This window comes from Bactrocera neohumeralis, unplaced genomic scaffold (assembly GCF_024586455.1).
Source record: "Bactrocera neohumeralis isolate Rockhampton unplaced genomic scaffold, APGP_CSIRO_Bneo_wtdbg2-racon-allhic-juicebox.fasta_v2 cluster10, whole genome shotgun sequence".
In the NCBI taxonomy this organism is placed as follows: domain Eukaryota; kingdom Metazoa; phylum Arthropoda; class Insecta; order Diptera; family Tephritidae; genus Bactrocera; species Bactrocera neohumeralis.
Window position 1 is genome coordinate 112,958 of NW_026089623.1, and position 11,742 is coordinate 124,699.

Sequence of the window (11,742 nt, forward strand, 5' to 3'; positions counted from 1 at the left end):
CAATTCATTATTTATAAGTTCAATTTCATAAGTTCTAATAATAATTTTATATTTCATTTTTCTAATTTAGATTTAGATTTACAAAGGATGTCGCTTGGCGCAACACCGGCCACCTTGACAGGATCAGATTCCTTCAATTTCCAGTGGAAGCAAGGCCAGCTTGTGGATAGGACGCTTAATTGTGCCCGCCTTAGTCGCCACGTCTGCGACTCGCACCTTGCCGTCTTGCCCTTCGGCGGTTGCGACGACGCGCCCTAGTACCCACTGCTGCGGTGGTGTGTTGTCTTCGTGTACGAGGACGAGGTCGCCGGGCTGCAGATTCCGTTTCGGGTGTAACCATTTGGTGCGCTCCTGAAGACCCGTCAGGTATGTTTTGGACCACTGTCGCCAAAACTGTTGCTTGAGACAGCAAACAAGTTGCCATCTCTCGCAGCAATGAATTGGGTCCATTGCTACCTGTGCTGGTGGGAGTGATCGCAGGGAGCACCCTATTAAGAGATGCGCCGGAGTTAACGCTTCGCCGTCGTTGGGGTCCTGGTTCAGAGGTGTTAGGGGCCGAGAATTGAGGATTGCTTCCACTTCGGCCAGCAATGTTGATAGCTCCTCTACCGTGAGGAGCACGTTGCCGATTGCGCGAACGATTAGATGTTTGGCGGACTTCACCGCGGCCTCCCATAATCCGCCGAAGTGCGGCGCCCGCGGTGGTATAAAGGTGAAGCTGAACCCTTCGTCTGCGGCGAATTCCTTCAATTCCGTTGCCTGGGCCAGAAACGCCTCTTTCAGCTCGCGCAGCTTGCGATCGGCGCCGACGAAGTTGGTTGCGTTGTCGCTGAACATCTTCTGGGGCATTCCTCGGCGACCAATGAACCTTTTTAGGGCGAAAATAAATGAATTAGTTGACAGGTCTGAAACTAATTCTAAATGAACTGCTTTGGAAGTAAAGCAAACGAAAACTGCAATATATGTTTTTACGGGTGGTCGACCGCGTATTTTTAAAGTTGTGTATATCGGACCACAAAAATCTACGCCACATATAAGAAAGGGCCGTAGTGCTCGAAGTCTTTCGACTGGCAAATTTCCCATTATTTGGTTTTGCAACTTCGGCTTGTAATGAAAACAATGTATACAGTTTCTTACGGTTCTACTGCAAGCTTCTCGGGCATTAATTAGCCATATGCGTTCTCGAAGAAGCGCAACCAACGCTTTAGCCCCAGCGTGGTGATTTCGAATATGCAGGAACCGTAAATACGTTATAACGAAGTGCGAACTTTTATTTAATAAAAGCGGAAATTTGGCATCGTATGGGAGAGGTGCATTTAATAGGCGACCTCCTACTCGGATTAATTCGAATGACAGCGACGCATCCGAGTACTCATGCAAAAACGGGTTGAGTTTTTGCAAGTTTGCGGGTAGGGTGGTACCTTTATGCAATTTTTGAATAACATCCGAAAATTCTGAACGTTGGACCACCTGTGCAATTTTTAGAAAACTCAAGTTTAGCTCTTCTGAAGTCAGATCCTGTCCCATGGAGGATTTTGGTGGTCGTCTTATCCATCGTAATATGTATGCGACCACACGAAGCAATTTTTTATGAGAAGAAAATTTTTCAATAAGGTCCAATATTGAATTTTTCTCAGTAGTTGAAATTAGTGTAAACGTATTTTTCTTCTTCTCTAATGCTTCGTCTTCTGGTGAGAGCTGGAAGTGGTTATTAATTGGCCATAATGCAGGGTCTTCTAGGAGGAACTGTGGACCGCCAAACCATATCGAATTATTCAATTCGTCCACGTTACAACCCCGAGACACTTGATCCGCAGGATTTTGTTTCGTTGGCACATGTCGCCAATGTACTTTGTCAGTCAACTCTTGAATTTCGGACACTCTGTTTGCGACGAAGGTTTGTAATGAAGATGGATGTGTTTTAATCCAATGTAAAACGATTTCAGAGTCTGTCCAAAATGTAATATTTTCGAAATGTCGACTCAACATAGGCGCTACTCTTGACCATAATTTCGAAAGAAGATGTGCTGCCGAGAGCTCAAGACGCGGAAGAGATTTGGTCTTCAGCGGAGCCACTCTAGACTTTGCAGTAAGCAGCATGCATTTAATACCACTAGCAGATTGGCTTCGTATGTATATGCAGCATCCGTACGCCCTTATTGAGGCGTCGGAGAAGCCATGTATTTGGCAGATGGCACTCGACTCAACGTTTACGTAACGAGGAATGCTTATCGATGAGAGCTGCATTAGGTTGGCTTTAAAGTTCTGCCAGCTAGTGTCAAGGCGCAATGGAATCGACTCATCCCAATCTAGTTTTTGGATCCAAAGCTCTTGCAATAAGATTTTCGCTTTGGTAACTAGTGGGGCTAGTAATCCAAGAGGATCAAAAAGGCGAGCAGAAACTGACAATATATTTCTTTTAGTAGCTCGCAGATCATTAAAATTGTCATCTAAAACAAAGCGAAACAAATCCTCTTTCGGCAACCAATGGATTCCTAACGTTTTAGTGGAACTTTTGTCATTGAAGCTTAATGACTTTTCAGTGCAATCACTGTCGAAAAATTTAGGGTGGTTCGAAAACCACTTCGTTAAGGTGAATCCTGCCGAGTTTAATATTTTATTTACCTCACTTCTCAAAAGATCTAGAGACTCAAAATTTTCGGACCCTGTTAATAAATCATCAACATAAAAGTCTCTTTTGATGGCCAATGAACCGAGTGGATATTTCATTGTATTGGCATCACTGAGCATTTGCAAACACCGTGTTGCGAGAAATGGAGCAGGCGCAGTGCCGTATGTTACGGTGTTAAGACGAAAAATTTGAATTTGCTCAGAAGGATGCTCTCTCCACACAATAAGTTGACAATTTCTGTCTTCTTCATGCATAATTATTTGACGGTACATTTTAGTAATGTCCGCTGTTAGTGCATACTTATGTAAGCGAAAACGAAGAAGAGTTGAGTATAACTCTTCTTGGATGGTTGGACCTACCATCAAAAGTTCATTCAACGCTATTTGAGTTGAAGATCGACTCGAGGCATCAAATACAACACGTAATTTGGTTGTTGTGCTCTCGGGCCTTAAGACGCATTGATGCGGAATGAAGTAGTGTGGCTCACTCGGGATCTTATTGTTCGTTGGGCTCATGTGACCCAATGCTCTATATTCATTCATAAAGTCCAGATACATTTTACGAAGTTCTGGATCTTTTAATGTCCTTCTCTCCAGGGCCTGAAACCGCCGAACTGCGGTTTCATAGGAGTGACCGAGTAACTTACGGTCAGCTTTAAAAGGCATTCTTACTTGAAGCCGTCCTGAAGGCAATACTTGAGTTGTATTTACGAAAAAATTTTCACACTCTTGTTGCTCTGGTGTGAATTTAATGCCATTTGATTCTGAAGGTAATTCTTCTAGAGCCCAAAATTTTTGGACTACCGAATCTATTGACGTGAAGTCTTCTTCAGCTTGGCATAATGTGCTATGTAATCTGGGAGGAGAACTTATATTACTGGCGTATTTGCCAGATACAATCCATCCTAAAAGGGTTTTCTGAAGAGTTGGTTGGTTGGGACCATTTTTAATTTGGCCAACAGCTAAAAGCTCGAAAAATGTTTCAGCACCCAATAGGATATCCACTTTTTTAGATTTGTGGAATTCTGGGTCCGCCAATTCAATATTGTGCGGAATTTTCCAGCCACTAACATTGATGTTATGGTCTGGATGATTTGCCGAAATGCATCGCATTACCCAGAATTCCGCCGAAAATTCAAAATTATTTAACCGCGACTTGACAAATGCGGTTAGTTTTGACCCCACTTTTGTATTGGAATTGCCAATTCCTATCACGCTTAATGTTTTGTGCTGACGTCGAATCCGCAACTTCTGTGCCAAGTCCTCCGTCATAAAGTTGACCTGGGAGCCTGAGTCCAGCAAGGCTCTCGCAGGCAGGTAATCTCCACAGCTGGTCCTCACTAGAATTACTGCTGTTGCCAACATGACCCGATCCGGCATACTGGCTGTATGCATGGCATGTGTGGTTGATGGTTGCGGATGAGGTGCAGCGGGGAAGGACACTGGATACTGGTGCAACAGCGAGTGATGGGATCGATTGCATATGCGGCAACGATCCGCTCTGCATTTGGAAACGGTATATCCCTTACGCAAGCAATTTATGCATAAGGGTACCGATTTGACGAACTCGAACCTCTGCTGCACAGGAAGAGCCTTAAAAGTAGGGCAGGCAGTTAAATGGTGATCCCTCGATTTGCACTGTTGGCAAAGAGGCTGCCTCGTATTTGCTGCAACTAGCGCCGATTTGGTCCTATCCATTTGTTGTTGCTTCCCATGACTCGTACTGCCTGTTGGTATGGGCTTCGTCCTTGAGTGTGATGCCCCTTCCGCTGATAGTTGCTGGTATCTTCGATTTAGAGTGGCTTCACAGTCCTTCCACAGTGGCAGTTTGTCATAGTCCAGCGCTTCTTCCCATTTGGATCGGGTGGCAGGGTCAACCTTTGTCATTACTAAATGTATGATTATTGCGTTCGTTATTTGTTTTTCATCGCCCAGCGATAGCAATGAATCATATACCGCTGACACTTCGTCTATCAATGAACGCAGGGAAGGCGCAGAAGGCTTTGGGATTGTTGGCAGCTCAAAAAGTTTAGATACTGTATTGAAAAATATCAGACATTTGTTATCGTAAACTTTTTTGAGACTTGCCAACGCCTTCGGATAATTTTCATCCGACATCTGAAACGCTTTAACTGTTCCCAAAGCCTCTCCAGACAGACAATTAACCAAATGGTTAAATTTTTCAATATCTGGGATATTTGGATCGTTATGAACCAAGCTCTCGAACAAACTCATAAAATTTTTGAACTCTGAATATTCTCCCTTGAATTTCGGCAAATTCATTTTAGGGAGCCTTGAGCTGTGAGAAGCTACGAAAGATGTTTCGGCAAGTGAATTTTTATTTTTTGCTAAAATTGACTTTATTATGGACTTCGTTTCAACGATGATGTCCTCTAACTCCCCCCGGGCCATGTCGTCTTCATCAATTTCTTCAATCTTTGATTGGCACTTCATTAATTTTTCACTATGTGAATTTAATATATCGAGACGACATTCCAATTCGATTGGATCTAAAGACATAGTCTTTTCGAGAAGGCCCGTTTTAATGCGCAAAATACTATTTTCGCAACCGTTCTTTGGCGTCTTAACGATTTTAAGTCCGTCAACTCCTTACTTGGAGACAGGTTTGCGAGAGTTGGCTTTGGCTTGCTCATTTTGCTTGTTTAAAATAAATTTCCGAAAAAAAGGCTATAAAGTTTGGCAACAAATATATTAAGAATCGACAACGAAAACGAAAATATATATATATATGTATGTATATCGATTCTCAAATATACGAAAGCCAAACTAATATGCAATAAAAGTTGGCAACAAATATATTTGAAATCGGTTACGAAAACGAAAAAAAACAATATCGATTCCCAAGTATACGAAAGCCAAACCAATAAATGCGCAAAATGAGCAATAGCACAATAAAGTAATTTGATCGGAAAATGTCCGAACGAAAATCGACAAAAATTGCGAAAAAACGACCGATAATTGCAAACGCGGATCGGAAAAATTGCGAAAAACGAGAAAATTTAATTTTGCAATTAATAATTTTTTCACCTTTATTTCAAAATAAAGGGCTACCGCAAAATCCCAAAATCCCTTATTCACTTGAATATATGTATATGTCGGAGCATGTATTAATATATGTATGGTTGTATATTAAATACAAAGCAATACAATAAAATCAATATAATCTCTGTATGTATGTAAAGTGAAAAGGGAGAGCCAACAACTGAAAGTGCACTTGTTTTGTTGTAGTTTGCTTTTTTTTTTTTTTTTTTTTTTTTGCACTGCTTTCAGTAATTCGCACTCGTTACCTGGTGCGTCGGCTGTTTGCCGGCGCTTACGTCCCTTTGGCACAGGATGCAGCGGCAGCTCATTTCCACGACGGCAGCGGCAGCAGCGGATTGATGGCAGCAGCGGCTTGATGGCAGCAGCGGCTTGATGGCAGCAGCGGCTTGATGGCAGCGATGTGATGGCAGCAGCGAATAATGGCAGCGGCGAGTGATGATAGCAGCGACTGATGGCAGCAGCGACTGATGGCAGCGATGTGATGGCAGCAGCGAATGATGGCAGCAGCGATTGATGGCAGCGATGTGATGGAGTTGACGTAGCAAAATTGGACACTTGGCGACACTATATATTTACGAGGTTTGGTAGCGGCACTGGAAGCGGTAAGTATTTAATAGCGGTCCTTCACTCTTACGGCTTAAAAAGCGGTATTTTGTTGCGGTAGTGTTTAACGGCACTTCACGGTTAACTTGTAATTTAATTTTTTTTTTTTTTTTCAGACGGCACTTTTACACAATATATGTATATAATTAATTTTATAATTTTTTTTTTACTTTTAGCCGAGACTATTTCGAACCACTTGGTGTTATTAACGTGAAACACACTGTACCGCACCTTCTTCACGTCACGTATACGCGTATATATGTATGTATGTAAGTAGAGTACCGATTTTTTCTAATTTTTTCACACTCCACTTTACGTATAGATGTATGTATGTAAATTATGCTTGTCACTTAGCCTTTTTTGGTGTATGTATGTATATAAGTATTTAATACTTTTCACGCCTCTTTTTCTTTTTGGTATCACTTTAGTTATGTGTTTTATGTTTTATAATTATTTTTCCTCTTTTGTGTTTCAGGTATCACTGCACTTAACCACTTTTAGTATATGTACCAATTATATGTATGTATTTGTATTTTTCTTTTGGTATCTTTTTGATTTCTTTATAATATATATTTGTTTTAGGTGTTGTTTTTTTTTTTATGTTTAATTTATGTCCCCTTCACTTTCACGAAGGACCGAAAACGAAACGAATTGACAGGCAATTAGTTAAGAAACGAAAACGAAAGTTATGAAATATATGCTAAGCTCACGCACTTAGTCCCTGCTCGGGCGCCATGAAAAATCTCAAGCGTTTTTGAGATGCGAAAAAATATAACTGGGAATGCGCGAATAATTAAAAGCCTAATTGCCTGTCACGAGAAAAAGATTCCGACAAATGAAAAAGACACGTCCGTTCGATTTCACGGTTTAATTACAATGCTTCATTTATTCCGTTCTTGGAATTGGTTAGCCTAAATCTTAAAAACTAACGGCTTAAGCTAGTGGTAATGTAAATACAAGGGGTAAGTAATTATCTTTCGTTAAATATTGGAATAGAATTAAGATAAGTAATAAAAGAAGGTAATATAAATGTATTATTAAGGTAAGTATGCTATTTTGTACAATTCATTATTTATAAGTTCAATTTCATAAGTTCTAATAATAATTTTATATTTCATTTTTCTAATTTAGATTTAGATTTACAAAGGATGTCGCTTGGCGCAACACTCGCTTTGATGCGGATTGTGGCTAGACATGCATTCACCGGAGTGAATGATAGTACTCGGCGACGGAGTCTCTCTCCCACCACGAATCCAACACCAAACTTGCGCTCCTTTATATGGCCACCGTCTTAAATGCCACAAGGACCTAATCGTTTCAGTCCTTGTCCCGTCCATCGCATTTCTTGGACGGCGGTGATGTCAGCCTTTATTTTCGTGAGGACATCAACCAGCTGGGCTGCGGCACCTTCCCAATTAACCCTATTCGTACCACGTAGAGACTTTGAGTCACTTTTTAAATTTAAACTGATGTACTTTTTGTAATATTTTTTAATCTTGGGCAAGATTTAATGTATTCGTTCAATCATAATTCACCTTTGAAAAAATTTATAATTCATAATAAAATTGTTTTTTTAGATATTTGTTAAAATAAATTTATGTTTATAGCTGCGCACAGTACCACGTAGTGATTTACAGTCACTGTATGAAAACATTGTTTTGATATAGATATCGGATCAACATGTGCAAAAGTTGAGTTCTTCATAATTTGCAAAGCTGGTGTTTTTACTACATATTTATTTCATTTCTTCTTGTATCATTCACAACAGAGAAAAAATCAGTCTTTTGTAGCGGCAGGTTGTATTATTTAGCGCAGTTTATGTTTATACTATAAAGAAAATTTGGTATAGTTATATGTTACATACTTGAAATTTTTAATAACTAAAGGTTTGTGTTGCAAACTTATAGTCTGTAGTTTAACTATAAAATTATTGAAATATTTAGAAAAATGGCAAAGAGGAGAGGATTGGCAGAAATGGAAATTCGCGTAGCTATATCAAATAGTGATGATGAGAATAGTGATAATAAGACAGAATGTGCAGTAATTGTTGATGATTTGGAAGATGTAGTGTCTTCTGATAGCGAAGAGGACTGCTGTGAAACTGTTTCTGAAGTGGATGATGAAGTGTGTGTATCAGATACTCAAGAAGTGGAATCTCTTGTAAATGTTTTTGTTGGTAAAGACGGGACTGAGTGGAGTGAACTTCCAAATATTACCGGGAAGACATCTTCTCACAACATAGTGACAGGAAGCGTAAACAAAGTAATGTTGCCGCCAGGCAAACACATTCAGTCTCCATCGGATGGATTTTCCTTATTTTTTAACAATGACGTTCTGAAAATTATTGTTGTTTGCACAAATATAAATGCTACTGAACAGCTGCAACAAAAATGGAAGCAAACTGATGAAATTGAGATGCGCGCCTACACTTACTGACTGATGCAGGAATCCGAAAAAATGGAATAAGTGACTACAAAGAGTTTTGGGATCTCTGACTTATCGCGCTACTTACGATTTGATGAAAAAGCAACAAGAAATTCTCGTAGAGCGGGGGATAAATTTGCTGCTATACGAGATATTTGGGACATCATAATAAAACCTTCAGAAAATATTATATGCCTGGTTTTAATTTGACAATCGATGAACAGCTCGTTCCCTTTCGAGGTCGTGTTTCATTTCGACAATATATGCCTGCAAAGCCAGACAAGTATGGAATGAAAATTTGGTGGATATGCGACAGTGAGACGAGTTATCTATTGCATGGAATACCTTATTTGGGTAAGGAAGGCGCTAATAGACAGACAAATTTGGCGCAGAATGTTGTCAAACAGCTTTGTGAATTCTATGAGGGTACAAATCGAAACATTACTTTTGAAAATTTCTTTACCAGTTTTAATTTATTGCTCGATCTTTTATCAAAGCGTCTTACATGTGTTGGAACTCTTCGAAAGAACAAAACATGTATTCCTTTAAATTTTCTGCCTTCCCGGCAACGAGAAGCAGGAAGCAACCTTTTTGGCTTTCGAAAGACCATGACTCTAGTAATATTTGTCCCAAAAAAAACAAATAAAGCTGTTCTCTTGTTCTCGTCGATGACCACACTGCCGATATTGACGCAGAGACAAAAAATCGGAAATAAATTTATATTAAAATGCCACAAAAGGCGGCGTAGATACGTTTGATCAAATGTGCCATGCTTTTACAAGCAAAAGAAAAACTCGCAGATGGCCTGTAGCTCATTTTTACAATTTGATAGACGCCGCTTGTATAGCAACCAAAGTAATTTGGTTGTCCTTATATCCAAAATGGAATGATTCAAAAAAAGGCACTCGCCGCAAATTATTTTTCAAAGATTTGTCCCGGGAATTAATTATGCCAAACATCGAAAGAAGAAGTTTAAGCCGATTGCCAAATGCTAATAAAGCAGTTATCACTGACACTATATCAACATCATTATCCCCCAATAAGTGTTTACCGCCTCCATCCAAAACAGTTCGCCGCCGATGTCACTTATGCCCCTACAAAAAATGCAGGGTTTCTATGCAATGTTGCCAAATTTGCACCAAAAATGTTTGCAATGAACACTCGCAAAAGGCTATAATATGCGTGAGTTGTGTGCAAAATAATTAGTAGTTTAATATTAATTATGAATTCGTTTCTTTTATATATGTAAGGGCCAATTTATTCACTCTCCATTACAACTTAATGCTCCATTAGAGAGAGTGAAATTGGCCTAAATATCTTTGCATTTTATATTTGTTGTAATGAATTACTTTAACCATTGAAATAAAACCAATTGAATAATACTTAAGCCGCTTTATTTATACGAGTGACTCTAAGTCACTACGTGGTACTCTTCGTCCGCACAAGCACGTGGTACGAATAGGGTTAAGGGTCCGGAAATTCCAGGTGCATGCCCTCATTTCGTAAACTTGCGCAGTGAATTCGTAGTCCTTATTTCGTTTGCCATGGTCGTCATCAAAAGGAGGGTCTCTCATCCGAGGCTTGTTGTTCCTTTTCATTGGGGGTGTTTTTTTACGTGGCAGGTCCCAAACCCAGCGTGCAACCCTATGTAGGGGTTGTTTCGCCTTCTCACTTTAGCTCGCCTTCGAACGGATGTTCTTAGGCTACCCAGAGGATACTTGGTCAAAGAGCGGAAGTTGTGAGCTGTTTGAGATATGTGTAAAATGGCGATCAGAGAACTTTCCTCACTTGCGTGAACTTCTACACATGACTCCATCCTATCGGAAACAAAAAATTGTTTAATAATTTTTCTTCTATTTAAACTAAGACTAACTAATTATAAAGAAAATGTTAAAATTTTACAAATTTTTTAAAAATTTAAAAAAAGTGGTTTATAACCAAAAAAATTTTACTTTATGTTGTTTAAAAACATGTTCAAATTTGACTTTTTTTAGTTTAAATAGAAGATAATTTAATGCCAAAGATAATAAACTTTGCCCCAATTCCATACGACGGTTAGTTTTTTTTCTGTCCTGCCCGCCAATTAAGAAAAATCGTAAAAATTAAAAACCGAGAAATCGCGCTTCAAAGTTTTCACTTTTTGCCCAAGCGCTCATATATCTGCTAGACGCTCGGTTGCTCGGTCACTATTTCCCTTCTAGCTTCGACAATATTTCTCAATTCCCATCTATAACTTTGGGGACATATTCTTAGATAATTTTTAAAGAGATTAAAGCTTCTAAAGCAGGCTCCCCCCTTAAGATAATTTGAAGTAACTATCGAGTCGTCCATCGCTCTATTGATTATCATGTTCCAGCAATTGTAATTGTTAGCATGCTTCTCCAAAAGTTGTACACACCGTACTAGTCAAAGTGCGCAATGACTCAAATGAAATTGAACCACGTATATTTATCGATAGCAACCAAAGGTATCGCTATTTTTCGAGTGGATTGTGTAAATTCGTCCTAAGGCATTAGTTGAGAACAACATCAATTTTGTTGCTGGCGGTGTTTTCACTGGCTGTAATGGCCCTGGGTTGAAATACTCTATTTAGCCATTCTCCAAATGAACTGCGAAACGCACAACAGTCGGAAACGTTTATGAATTGCAAAAGTAAATATCCTATAAATTACCCCTTATTGCAGTTCACGTATCGACCCATTTGATACTTGCTGATCTCATCTCGTTCAAGGCCAAAAACCGTCATGTTGCTTTGATAACGTGTTTGCAAACATTTGATTGATTTCACCAAACTGCAATATTCAACATTGACTTAAGTTTTGAATGTGAATTAAACAATAATGGCGAATATGGTACGATCCATGCGTTGACTTCAGTATTCACTCCTCTAAGTTGAATGCTAAATGTTCTGCTATTGTCGTCTGGTGAGCTACGCCGATAGAGTGGATATCCATCATTTCCAGTTTGCGTTTCTGAAAGAAAAGCACGTGGATAGTGTTTCGTGCATTTATTGTCAGACAT